This window comes from Coenobita brevimanus, chromosome 93 (genome assembly GCF_032717465.1).
Source record: "Coenobita brevimanus isolate Jiangsu-jjx chromosome 93, ASM3271746v2, whole genome shotgun sequence".
NCBI classification, from domain to species: domain Eukaryota; kingdom Metazoa; phylum Arthropoda; class Malacostraca; order Decapoda; family Coenobitidae; genus Coenobita; species Coenobita brevimanus.
In genome coordinates this window covers 25,442,989-25,455,778 of record NC_137046.1, presented here as the reverse complement: position 1 = coordinate 25,455,778, position 12,790 = coordinate 25,442,989, and the positions used below count along the sequence as shown (strand labels likewise).

General features: G+C 41.8%; 1 protein-coding gene across 1 annotated transcript in view; it reads left to right on the top strand.

Moving 5' to 3' along the window:
* The window catches only part of LOC145412387 (sulfotransferase 1A1-like), a 257,463-nt gene that overhangs the window by 175,797 nt on the left and 68,876 nt on the right, over nt 1-12,790 (top strand). The window lies entirely within an intron of this gene.

Sequence of the window (12,790 nt, the reverse complement as noted above, 5' to 3'; positions counted from 1 at the left end):
GGAAGTTGTGTAGATTGGCCTGGGAAGAGGGAAGGGTTCCAGAGGACTGGAAATCAGGTATAATTGTTCCTCTGTACAAAGGAAAAGGGGAGAGAGAACTATGTGGTAACCATAGGGGTATTTGCCTTCTTAGTATGACTGGTAAAATATATGGTAGAATACTCATTGATAGGGTTAGGCATATGACAGAGGAGCTAGTTGGAGAAGAACAGGGGGATTTAGGAAGGGAAAAGGGTGTGTAGATCAGATATTTGTTCTAAGATGTTTAGTGGAGAAGTATCTAGAGAAGGGAAGGAAAGTGTATGCTGCCTTCATGGACTTGGAGAAAGCTTATGACAGAATAGACAGGCAAGGTATGTGGAAGGTATTAAGAATATATGGAGTGGAGGGGAAATTGCTGAGTGCTGTGAAGAGTATGTACGAGGGAGCTAGGGCTACGGTGCGAGTGGATGGTGAGCTGAGTGAGTTCTTTGATCTCAATGTGGGACTGAAACAGGAGTGTGTGATGTCTCCATGGCTGTTTAATATACATATGGATGGGGTTGTAAAGGAGGTGCAAGGTAGGGCAGTGGATGTGGGGCTGGCCCTAATGAATGAGGGTGAGATTTGGAAGCTTCCGGTGTTGCTGTTTGCTGATGATACAGTATTGTTGAGTGAAGATGAATGGGAGTTGCAAGGTTTGGTGAATGAATTTGGGAGAGTGTGTAGGAGGAGAAAGCTGAAAGTTAATGTAAACAAAAGTAAAGTTATGGTGTTTAAGAGGAATGAAGTCACGGAGTGTGCAGTGAGGTTGGATGGTGAGGATATGGAGAATGTGAGTGCATTCAAGTACTTGGGTCGTGTGATGAGTAAGGATGGAACTTTGGGGGATGAAGTACGTGAAAGGGTACAGTAGGGAAGGAAGGTTGTTGGTACACTGAAAGCAGTGATGAGAAATAGGGAGGTGAGTGTGGAAGTTAAGAAGTCACTGCATAATGGTATTGTGATCCCTACCCTGACGTATGGAAGCGAGGAATGGACCTTGCAAGAGGGGAACAAGTCAAGAGTGAGAGCAGTGGAAATGAGTTACTTGAGAGGAGCATGTGGAGTGACGTGGAGGGACAGGTTGACGAATGAAGAAGTGAAGGAACGTTGTGGGGTAGATGTGGATGTGGTTGAGAAGATTAGGAGAAATACACTGAGGTGGTTTGGACATGTGGAGAGAATGAAGAATGAAAGACTGACTAAGAGGGTGTATGTAGGTGAGGTGGAGGGAGGGAGAGAGAGGGGTAGACCAAGGATGAGGTGGAGGGATGGAGTTGAGGGGTATATGAGGGAGGGGGGGTGAGTTGGGGGGAGGGTAGTCAAATGGTGGGTGACAGAGTGACTTGGAGGCGTTTTGTATGCGGCCACCCTTTGCAGGCTTAAGGCGTCGGGCTACAGATAGATAGATAGACTTTCACTTGCTGTTTACACATTATTTACACATTATTTACAATTCCACTTGCAATGTTTTACTCAATAGAAAGATCGTAGTCATTCTTTTATCAATTGTCAGCCCTTTACCTCTTTCCACACGAGGTTTAGTAGGGGGTAAAGGTCACAGGGCCCTTTGCATGGGGGTGAAAAGTCCCTGAAGCTAGCAAGAGCGAACAGATGTACCTCCACATTGGAAGATGAGAGTGAACTGATAAGGGTGGGCCGGGGTGGTGGCCTACCTAGGGAAATTCATTACTGCCAACGTTAGCCTCTTGACACAGCTAATATATAGCAGTGAAATGACAAAGGACTTGGTAATGAGTACATGGAATGTAAGAGGAGCGAATGATGAGGTGAAAGAGAGAGAGATTGTCCAGGTGCTTGAGGGTGCGAAAGTGGATGTATGTGGAATAACTGAAACAAAATGGCGAGGAGAAAGTGTGAGAGAATGGGAGTATGGATGGGGTATATGTGCAGGAGTAGGTGAGGATGAGAGGGCAAAGGAAGGAGTATGTATAGTTGTGAGTAAAAGATGGAAGAAGAGCATAAGACAGTATGGATCAGTTGGGTCAAGGATTGTGTGGGTAAAGTTGAAAGTTGGAATACAAATGTGGGCGATTGTGTGTGTGTATGCGCCAACGCAAGATCGTGCAAGAAGAGTGAGAGAAGAGTTCTGGACAAATGTGGAAGTGTGCATGGAAAAGTTTGGAAGGAATGAGAGAGTGTTTTTGATTGGTGATATGAATGGTAAAGTTGGTAATGTGAAGGTGGATGGAAGAGTTGGTGAGTGGGGTGTGCCTGCTGAGATAGATGAGAATGGGAGTGCGTTAGTGGACATTTGTGCTGGGAGGGGGTTGGTGATAGCCAATACCCTCTTCGGCATAAAATGATCCACAGGTATACATGGCGAGTGATGAGAAGGGTGGGTGGTGAATTGAATGAAAGGAAGGCAATGATTGATTATGTGTGTGTGGATGAAAGGATGCGAAGATGTATAAAGGATGCAAGAGTGTATAGAGGTTGGGGGAGTCGACTTTCTGACCACTACTTGGTGGTGGCCAGAATTAGGATGCAAGTAAGATGGAGGAATAGAAGAAGGAAAAGACGAGAGGAAGGAGTAGTTGCAAGGAGAGTGGAAAGGTTACAAGAGGATGAGAAAAAGGCAGAGTATAAGAGAGAAGTGGAGGAACGATTGGGCAAATATGAATGGGAGCAGATGGGAGACGTGGAAGGTGTGTGTAAGATATTTACAGAAGAAATATGTGCAGCATGTGATGTGGTGTGTGGAAGGAAGAGAAGACGGAGGGGAGTGCAAGGAACAGCGTGGTGGACTGAAGAGGTGAAACAGGCTGTGGCACAAAAGAAGAAAGCATACAATGAAAGGATGAGAAATAGGGGCGTGGAAGAAGTTGAGAAGCGGAAGAGAGAGTTATATATTTGGAAAGAAAGAGAGAAGTGAATGACTAGTAAGAGAGAGTAAGAAGAGAGTGGATGAGGAATTTGGAAGGAATTTGAGTGTAAAGTGGAGGGACTGTAAGAAAATGTTCTGGAGAGAAGTGAAAAGAGTAAGACAGGGTGGAAGTGAAGTTAGCAGGGGAGTGAAAGATAAAAATGGTAGATTACTAGTGGCGAAGGGAGAAAAAGTGAGCAGATGGAGAGAACACTTTAAGGAATTGTTGAACGTAGAGTATGGAAGTAATGCGAGTATAAGTGGCTGGGGAATGGCTGGGAGAAGAAGGGAGGTGAGAAGACAGGAAGAAATCAGTAGGATAGAAGTTGTGGAAGCAATGAAGAAAGTTAAATCAGGGAAAGCCCCAGGAATTGATGGAGTGTGTGGTGAAATGCTGAAGCATGGGGGAGAGATAGTAGTAGAATGGATGTGGAAGATGTGCAGATTGGCCTGGGAGGAAGGTAGAGTCCCGGAGGATTGGAAGTCAGGTATAATTATTCCCTTGTACAAAGGAAAAGGGGAAAAAGAAGTGTGTGGTAATCATAGAGGCATTTGACTTCTTAGTATAATAGGAAAAATGTATGGTAGGATACTTATAGACAGAGTTAGAGAAAGAACAGAGAAATTAGTTGGAGAAGAACAGGGAGGCTTTAGGAAGGGAAGAGGTTGCGTAGATCAGATATTCATTCTTAGATCTTTAGTGGAAAAGTTTCTAGAGAAGGGAAAGAAGTTGTATGCGGCTTTCATGGATTTGGAGAAAGCATATGACAGGGTGGATAGACAAGGATTGTGGAAAGTGTTAAGAATATATGGAGTAGATGGGAAGTTGTTGAATGCTGTGAAGAGTATGTACAATGGTGCGAAGGCTGCAGTGCGTGTGGATGGTGAACTAAGTGAATTTTTCTCTTTGAAAGTTGGTTTGAAACAGGGATGTGTCATGTCTCTATGGTTGTTCAATCTGTACATGGATGGGGTAATAAAAGAGGTAGAAGGTAGGGTAGTGGATGTTGGAGTGGCCCTCGTGAGAGAGGATAGTGTTTGGAAACTCCCTGTACTGTTGTTTGCAGATGACACTGTGTTGTTGAGTGAGGACGAAGGGGAGCTGCAAGGCTTGGTGGATGAGTTTGAGAGAGTGTGTAAGAAACGGAACCTAAAGGTGAATGTAGGGAAGAGTAAAGTGATGGTCTTGGAGAGAGGTGAAGTTAGTGAATGTACAGCGAGGTTGGATGGTGAGGAATTGGAAAATGTGAGTACGTTTAAGTATTTGGGTAGTGTGATGAGTAAGGATGGAGGTTTGGAGGGTGAAGTGCTTGAAAGGGTACAGCAGGGAAGAAAGGTTGCTGGTTCTTTGAAAGCAAGTGATAAGAAACAGGGAAGTGAGCATGGAAGTGAAAAAGTTACTACATGACAGTATTGTGATACCAGCTCTAACGTACGGAAGTGAAGCTTGGACATTGTTGGAAGGACACAAGTCAAGAGTGAGAGCCGTGGAAATGAGTTATTTAAGAGGAGCCTGTGGAGTCACGTGGAGAGACAGGCTGACGAATGAGGATATAAAGGAGCGGTGTGGTGTTGATGTGGATGTGATAGGAAGCGTTATGAGGAACACACTGAGGTGGTTTGGCCATGTGGAGAGGATGGAGGGTGAAAGACTGACGAAGAGAGTGTATGTGAGTGAGGTGGAGGGGGGAAGAGGGAGTGGGAGACCGAGGATGAGATGGAGGGATGGGGTGGAGAGGTATATGAGAGAGGGGGGTGTGAGTTGGGAGCAGGGCAGTGAAATGGCGGGGGACAGTGCGACTTGAAGGCGATTTGTTTGTGGCCACCCCAAACGGGATTTAGGCGTCTGGCAATAGATAGATAGATAGAAATGATTGGCAGGAAATCTAGACAATACAGTATAAATTAGGTAGTTCCAAGTGAATGTAAATATCACTTAGGCTTCTCCCTTCCCTCCTTATATGTATATTTATTACGAAAATAGATTATGCGGCATATTTCAAGGGGAAATAAACAGCAAAAATTAGCGAACGAGTGCACGTGAGGTGTTGTCAGGTGATAATTAGCCAGTTCCAGGTGTATGGCACTCTCACTTACCTTATTTCTTTCTTGTATATATTATTTGGTATAAGAATAGGGCATAGGGCTTATTTCAATGGATGAAATCAGTGAAAAATTCCAGGGAAGATTTACTTAGCGTAGCACGGCCGGGCAGGCGAGAGGATAGGGTAATGGAGGGGGGGTAGGGAGGGAAGTCAAGAACGGGGAGAAATGGCTAAATTGTCAACAATGGATGGGAGTACAGATGAGATTAGGAGTGCTGACTAGTGTTGGACATTGGCAGTACTGATAGATGATACAAGCCCCCACTTGGAAACCCAGGTGAATTCAAAATAACACAGAATCACAAAAGCGACGCCCCGCGGTATGATCCCTTGCTCCCAAGCGTCACGAAAGTGACGCCCGGCAGTTAAGGGGTTTAAGGATAAATTTTTTGGTGCCTCGAGTGTGGACCTACGATTTGTTTATTAGAGATTTCTTACATCTTTTAGTGTGGAGTGAGGATACCGAGTTAGATAAAGTCAAATTTCTGACAATATCTATCTGTCTATCTATCTCTATCTATCTCTCTATCCATCTATCTATCTATCTATATACATGCATACATTAGGGAATTCTAAAAAAAAAAAAAATTGCTATATGAACATATGTCCTGTTTTTATAGCTATCAAGCACTGGGCCTAAAGCCCTGGTCATTAATCCGTTTCATTATTTAATTCTCTTTTACATTTCAGTTTTAAATTTTTCAATCATTTTACTTCAGTAATAATAATAATGATAACAGCAATTATAATAATAAAAATAATAACAATAATAATGATAATATTTTTTTTAATAACAGAACAGAGGAAGGAAAAACAAATGAGTAAAAAAAAAAAAAATCTATACACCAGATTACTGGTGTCCTCCATTCATAAAATATCTGTAACAGTTGGATTTGAACCTCTGTTGGTTGAAGTTTGGAGGGAAACAACTCCGGGAATGCGAGTTCCGGAGAGATGCATTTCGGGGTATGAAAGAATTCTGATAGGCAGAAGTTCTGCAGTATGGGTGAGTGACGTTCCAGTCATGAGCGCTACCAGATCCCAATGTAGCACGAATGAAGGCATAAAATAATAATAATAATAATAATAACAGAAGAGAAAAGAAAAAACTAAGCTAACATCCTATCACTGCTAAACCTAAAAAAAAAAAAAAAATCGCTAACCTGCACTAACGCCTAAAGACACAAATAGCTTAACCTAACTCAGTACGTATTCACATTGCTAACATTTATGGTCGAAATGTCTCGATCAACTGAACACCATCGACTGAAATGTGTAATACCTCTCTACATTACACACCTGCACTCATCACCTGTCAACTGCCACGCGAGGCATAAAGAGGACATCAATATATGGAAGAGAATCAGATGAGTCAGGAACTGTTCCATTTACATCAACTGTCGAGCCCTAATTAGGAAAACTTTTGTCGAGTGCTAATTAAGAAAATTTATACAAACAGATGCAAAACGTTAACATTTTCACAAAACGTGAAATACCTCACCGAACAGAACACCATCGACTGCAAGTGCCTAACACATTTTTATTTTGTGCACTTGCACTCATCAACTGGTGACTGTCAGGGAGGCTCTTGGCTTAATAAAGGGGTTATTAATACGAAAAAGAGCTGTAAGAAGCAGGAACTATTTCAAATAAATCAACTGCCAATCCTAATAAAATAATACACTATATACGTATTCAAAGTCGATAAAAACCATAACCATTCATCGTAATTAATCATCTAATCCTGTGTTTCCCCATGAGGAGCGTAGCAGCCCGGGGCTAGGCAAGTTGGTTCTGACATTTAAAGTGAGAGTGACCAGCCTCACTCATCCCTGAGTGGCACTGCATGAGCAATAAACCCCAACCATTCCTTGGATATAAACTTACACAGACTCAATCTGACTAGAGCGCCTTAAACACCCACTAAACCCTCAGGTCACACAGTAAAAAAAAAAAAAAGTCACATCACTCTGATCAGTCCGGTTACCCTTAAGAAAGTCATCATTTTATCAGTCATAACAATATTCCCGTCACCCAAGATGATGGAAAAGGTGAAGAGGACGGCTGCTGCACTGCAGTAATTTATAAGTGAAGCACGTTCGTGAATAAATCACCGACAGCACAGGATGATATGAATAATAGCTAACACCGCACCACAGATGTCACAGTGCGGTGCAAATCGTCTTCCAATATATAGCATCATATGAGCTATCAGCGTACTAGTCATTTTCAAACTTGCCGACACTCTCATCCAGGCTACTTGGACGAATGGCAGAATCCCAGTCCCTGAGGAGTGGCTTGCATGTTGCTACATTTAATCTGGTCCACTGACCTTGCTACAGAGGATTTATTGATTTCCTTCCAATGGAGAGACTCAACTGTAGATCATGAGGAATGTCCAAGTCTCCTCGAGCTCCACAGCCAGCTTCACAAGTAAGCAAGCCTGCTCATTGCCATATGTATGACAATGACTAGAAAACCACATCAGCGTGAAGGACTTATTGCACGAATGCAATTTAGTAATAATGCAGCCCTGGATCTCATGAGAATTCGTAGCGTAAGAAGCAATTGCTTGAAGGGTTGACTTAGAATCTGAAAATATGACAAATGAATCATGCCTAGAATTTAGATCATATTCTATGGCTTTGTCACTGGCAAACAGTTCAGGAGCTAAACACAGATGTGTCAATCGGCAACTGAAAAATGAGGGCACAGTCAGTCGACGACACTAGCTCCCACACATTTACACAACTTAGAGTCATTGATCCCTCAAATGGTGTACGATGATGTTACAGAACAAGTGGTGGACCTCTGCCTCCAGTGCCTTGACCTTCGGTGCTGGGAGTCATGAAAAATCAATAATGAAGTTGGGTGGCTCCCGAGGCGCTATATTTTTAAACACCAACTTGTCACAGTCACTGAGGTCCACACCAAGCCCCTGAGTCAGTAAGTGGAGGCGAAAGGCAAGTGGCTGATGAACTCCCTGTATAAGATGATGATGTTGACGTGGCAGGAGGAGTACAGGCTACATTGCCAGTATCACATTTTCTTACTGTACATAGGCCGTAAAATAGCAGAAGGCGCTCACAGCAAATATGGAGGGGAGGTACACCCTCCCAAAAAACGTATTGGCATTCTTACAGCACGTATCATTCTGAAACATGGATGAAGCATTGTGATACATGAGGCATCCTTTAATAAAGGCAAATATTATCTTTGGTAATTATTAGAGCTCAAAATTGCAAAAACATTCACTTACTGGGTGGTATATGTTTTGAGGCACCACATTTATAGACTCATATGTGTCTGCGGAAGTAGATCATTTTCACAACCATTGTACCTACAGGGGCCGATACTTTTTTGGGAGGGTGTACATTTGCATCCACTTCCATACGAGCTACAAGTGTACACCTCAAGATTCCAAGACACATTCACAAAGATTAATTTTATTCTGCAGTACACCCAACCTCCTCAATGTGGCATCAAATGCCGACCCATACACCTGTGGACCAAAGTCCAACTTAGGTCTAACAAAAAAACTTGTACACCATTAACAAAAATTTCTTCTCTGCTCCCCAAGCATTAGGTTCACTTAAGGATATTAAACAGTTTATCATAATGAGCAAGCAAAGTATTAATATGAAAAATTAACGTTTAATCGGCGATCAAAGTGAAGGCCCAAAAATTTTACAAAATTCTCGAAAGATATCTGCTGATAATCTAAAGTCAGATTCAAGTTAGCGACGTTACGTTTGGTAAAAACTACAGAAGTACACTCAGGAACAGAAAACCTAAATCCCCACTGCAAGGCCCACTGGTGGAAGGAATCAATGGCTGCTTGTATCCGCTCAGCCGAAAATTATTCATCACGGGAAGAATTCCATATTGCACAATCGTCAGCAAAGAGTGAGTATTTAAGATTCCTCAGGATGGGAGCTGATGTCAGAATATCATTGCTCATAATCCTAAACAACGTGGAACAAAGCACTTCCCTGAGGCAGCCCATATTCTTGGATAGATTATCCAATGTTACATTACTGGCAATTAAACCATGAGCATAGAGTTTCATTAGTACATCTTGTCGACACGTCATGTCATAAGTTTTATGGATATCCAAGGACACCCCTATCATGAATGCTTTATTGACAAATGCCTCAGAAATTAAATGCTTCAGATTCAATAAATGATTAGGGAACTTTTGTATTTACAGAAGCCACATTTTCGATCATCAAACAAATTCTTTGACTCCATAACAAAAAGAAGACCATTATTAACCACTTGTTCCATGACCTTGCCTAGACAAGGGGTCAACACAATAAGACGAAATGAAATGGAATTCCTAACACGACCAGCCTTTTGGGGTACTGATATTTTAAATAAAGTACCATAAGTCTTGGAACGTTCGGGACGACCAAAATTTATTGTAAAGTGCCAACAGCTTAGTTAGGTTGTCCTGATTAAGACGCTGGATCACAATATACATGATTATATCTGATCCAGGACTGGTGTCTTTACAGGACATCAGGACAAGGAGCAGTTGAACTATCATAAACTCTAGGCTGTATGGGAAGTCTACGTTTTCTGTGCCAGAGTCTAGTATTTGTAGCTCTGCTGTGCGTTTATGGTCTTGAAAAAGCTGGTCGTTATTGGCTGAGCTACTTACATGAGAAAAACTCTTGCTGAGGATGTTAGCAACGTTCACGGGATCGTCACAGATGATGTTGTTCACCTGCAGAGTGGTCACAATGGATATAAAAGCGTTTATTTTTTGATATTTTTGACCAGACTTTGCTGGGTGGGGTAAAACGATTCACTGTGAACACAAAAGACCGCCAGGAGTCACTTTTAGCCCTTCTGATTATCCTCCTGCCTTAGCCCTTGCTTGTTTGTATGCAATAGAGTTTACTTTAGTATGGTGATTATCAAAATTCCTGTATCTCCTATTGCATTTCCTTAATGCTTGTCAGCAGTCCGGTGTCCACCAATGAGCTCAATGCATCTCATGAATTGGAGAAGTCTTGAGAATAGCAGTCTCAGTTGTGTGTAATGGAATTTGTAAAATTTTGAACTTTTATGGCTTTTACACCTATGATCTCCCCAGATAAATCTTACTTAGTGATCTATAAGAAGGATTCCCAATCTGTCTTCTTAAAGTTTAATTTTCTAAGTGGACGGTCCGAACGAATGTTGCGTGTATACAAAAGATGAGTAAATGATCGTTTCCCAAGGAGTCGTCATTAGGATCCCACAAGAAATCTTGAGGTATGCCTGTGGAGGCCAGAGATACTCGTAAGACAATAGTTGAAAAGTTACCAGTACGATCATCTACACAAGTCGCTCTACCGCATTCAGAAAACGGAGGTTGGACTGTAGTATTAGGTCAGCTACTTGCTTCCCGCGACCATCCATGCTCAACCTAACCTATTAACAGTGATGGGCATTAAAGTCACCCAGTACTAACTTATTTCCTGGAAAGAGTTCAAAAACAGAATTTTAAGCATCACCATGAATGGGGCCATGTGGAGGACAGTAGAGGGAGCAAACAGACAGATACATGTTATTAGATTTTATTCTCCCCCTCCTGAAGAGGGGAGAGGCAGCAGGGTCGTGAGCCATTGTAACCTCCTCCCTCTTGCGGGAGAAATGGAAAGAAAAAAAAAACGAGTAAGGGACAAGACATCTTGGATAAACTAACTATGGCTAAGTTTTGCCTCTCAAACCACTCAGGAGGCCGTGTCTGTCAATTCACACCCCAGAATGATCAGTGAGGGTGTCACTTCAGAGGTAAGTAAGCAAAGGCAAAATCAGGAAATATACAAAAACACCTACTGCATCTCTAGACAAGGGAGGGAGGGAATGAGTAGTAACTAGTCTAACTTTATTGCACTGAATGGTGACTGAATAAAAAAAAAAAAAAGTAGTTCCCGGCACAACAAACCTCGCCCAACGGCAGTTATTTTATTTCTGTTATATACTGACTTTATCCTGGCATTTAGTGTCAGTACACAACCCAAGTCTAAAGTAATGGCACAAACGTTTTCCAGTTACGACCTCTGAAAAGCCATGATCTTGCATTGGACTTTTCAAGGTCACTCAAGGTCAAATGTCATGGTGCCAAATGAAAGCCCATTTGAGACTTCTTGTTTGTTGATAATAGTAAATATCTCTCTATCTTCACCCAGTTTCGAGTTTTAGCTGTCTCAATATCCTGACTTTGAGTTTGACATTTCAGGGTCATTCAAGGTCAAAAGTCTTGGTACCAAATGAAAGTCCATATTACGAGTTCCTGTATGTTCATAATAGTAAATATCTCTATCTTCAACCGGTTTCCAGTTATAGCCCTCTGAATATCCGTGACCTTGATTTTGGCCTTTCGTGTTCAGTCAATTATCTCCAAAATTAAATTACTTTCTTTTGGGACCAGTGCCCACATATCCTGAAAATTTCATGTAATTTCATTCAACCATTTTTTCACAATGTTGCCAACAAACAAAGAAACAAACAAACTCGACCAAAAACACTACCTCGCCGGACTCCGTCCGGGCGAGATAAAAACTAATACCGGTGGGGCAGCCCTGTAGCTAGAGGAGAGAACAGGCAACATACATCCGCACTCTCCACAAGCATGCATCCAAGTCCCCAACATAGTCCAGATCTCAGCCATTACGAATTTACAATTACGGATGACCTCATGGGTGAAAATGGTCTACATACTGTTTTATTCTGTTCATTTATTTCTTTAACTTTCATAAACTGCAGAGGCTGCTCTCGCCTGTGAAGCTCTAATCCAGGGTTTCTCAACCTTTTTCACACCAAATACCTCTTGAGTTATCAGACCATCGACCCATCCCCCATTCATCTGACACTGAATATAGAACAGTAATATATTAAGACTAATTCAGTGTAGAGTGGTACTACAGTGGAAATTACTAAATGATTGAAATTATATTGAATTTAACCAATTAAATATTACCAGCAAAGTCAATGTAAAACGATACTACACAGGAATGACACTAATAAACATTGGCATTAATTCAGTGTAGAATGGTACTGGACCGGCTATTGTAAAACAAAATCATAACTTCATTTTGGAAGCAAGCATCAACACCATGTTTTAAATATGACAACCAGTATTAAACCTCAGTGTGAAGGCTTTTGTCTATTGTGTGCCAACAAGTTTCTCAGTTCGAGGAGTAGTATTAGAGACATAGCCAATTCGAAGGTCATGCTCCACATTAGGTTGTGCTCGATGTTTAGTTTTTATATTCAGCAGCACTGAAAATCTTTGCTCATATAGGTAAATGAGCAGCATCAGCTACAGCAAGATAAAGCTCACTTATTTTGGACCAGAACTTGACCAGGGGGAGTGTTTCAAATGCATCTTTTGCAACAGAGTCGTAAAGTCTGGGAATTCCTACAGGTTACCAGGGAAGGTACACATTAACAATTAGTGGGTTTCTTATCAATTTTAAATCAAACTCGGTCGGTTCGTGGAAATAAGATTGCAATTCCATCCGCAGGGAAGAAAGATATGTTAGCACAAGGTGCACCTGTTCTAGTTTTCCAGAGCCTTTGCATTTATCAGGCGCCGCACTAAGATGTTAAAACATGCTGAGTTTTTTGTCTTTGACTTTCCCTTCCCACAGCTAAAGCTTCAAGCTGAATGATCTTATTTCGTCCATGAAATCAATCACTGTGGTAAAGTGGCCTTGGAGGGATACGTATAACAAGTTTAGACGTAAGAATATGTCCTTCAAGTAAGCCAGCTTTTGGAGTA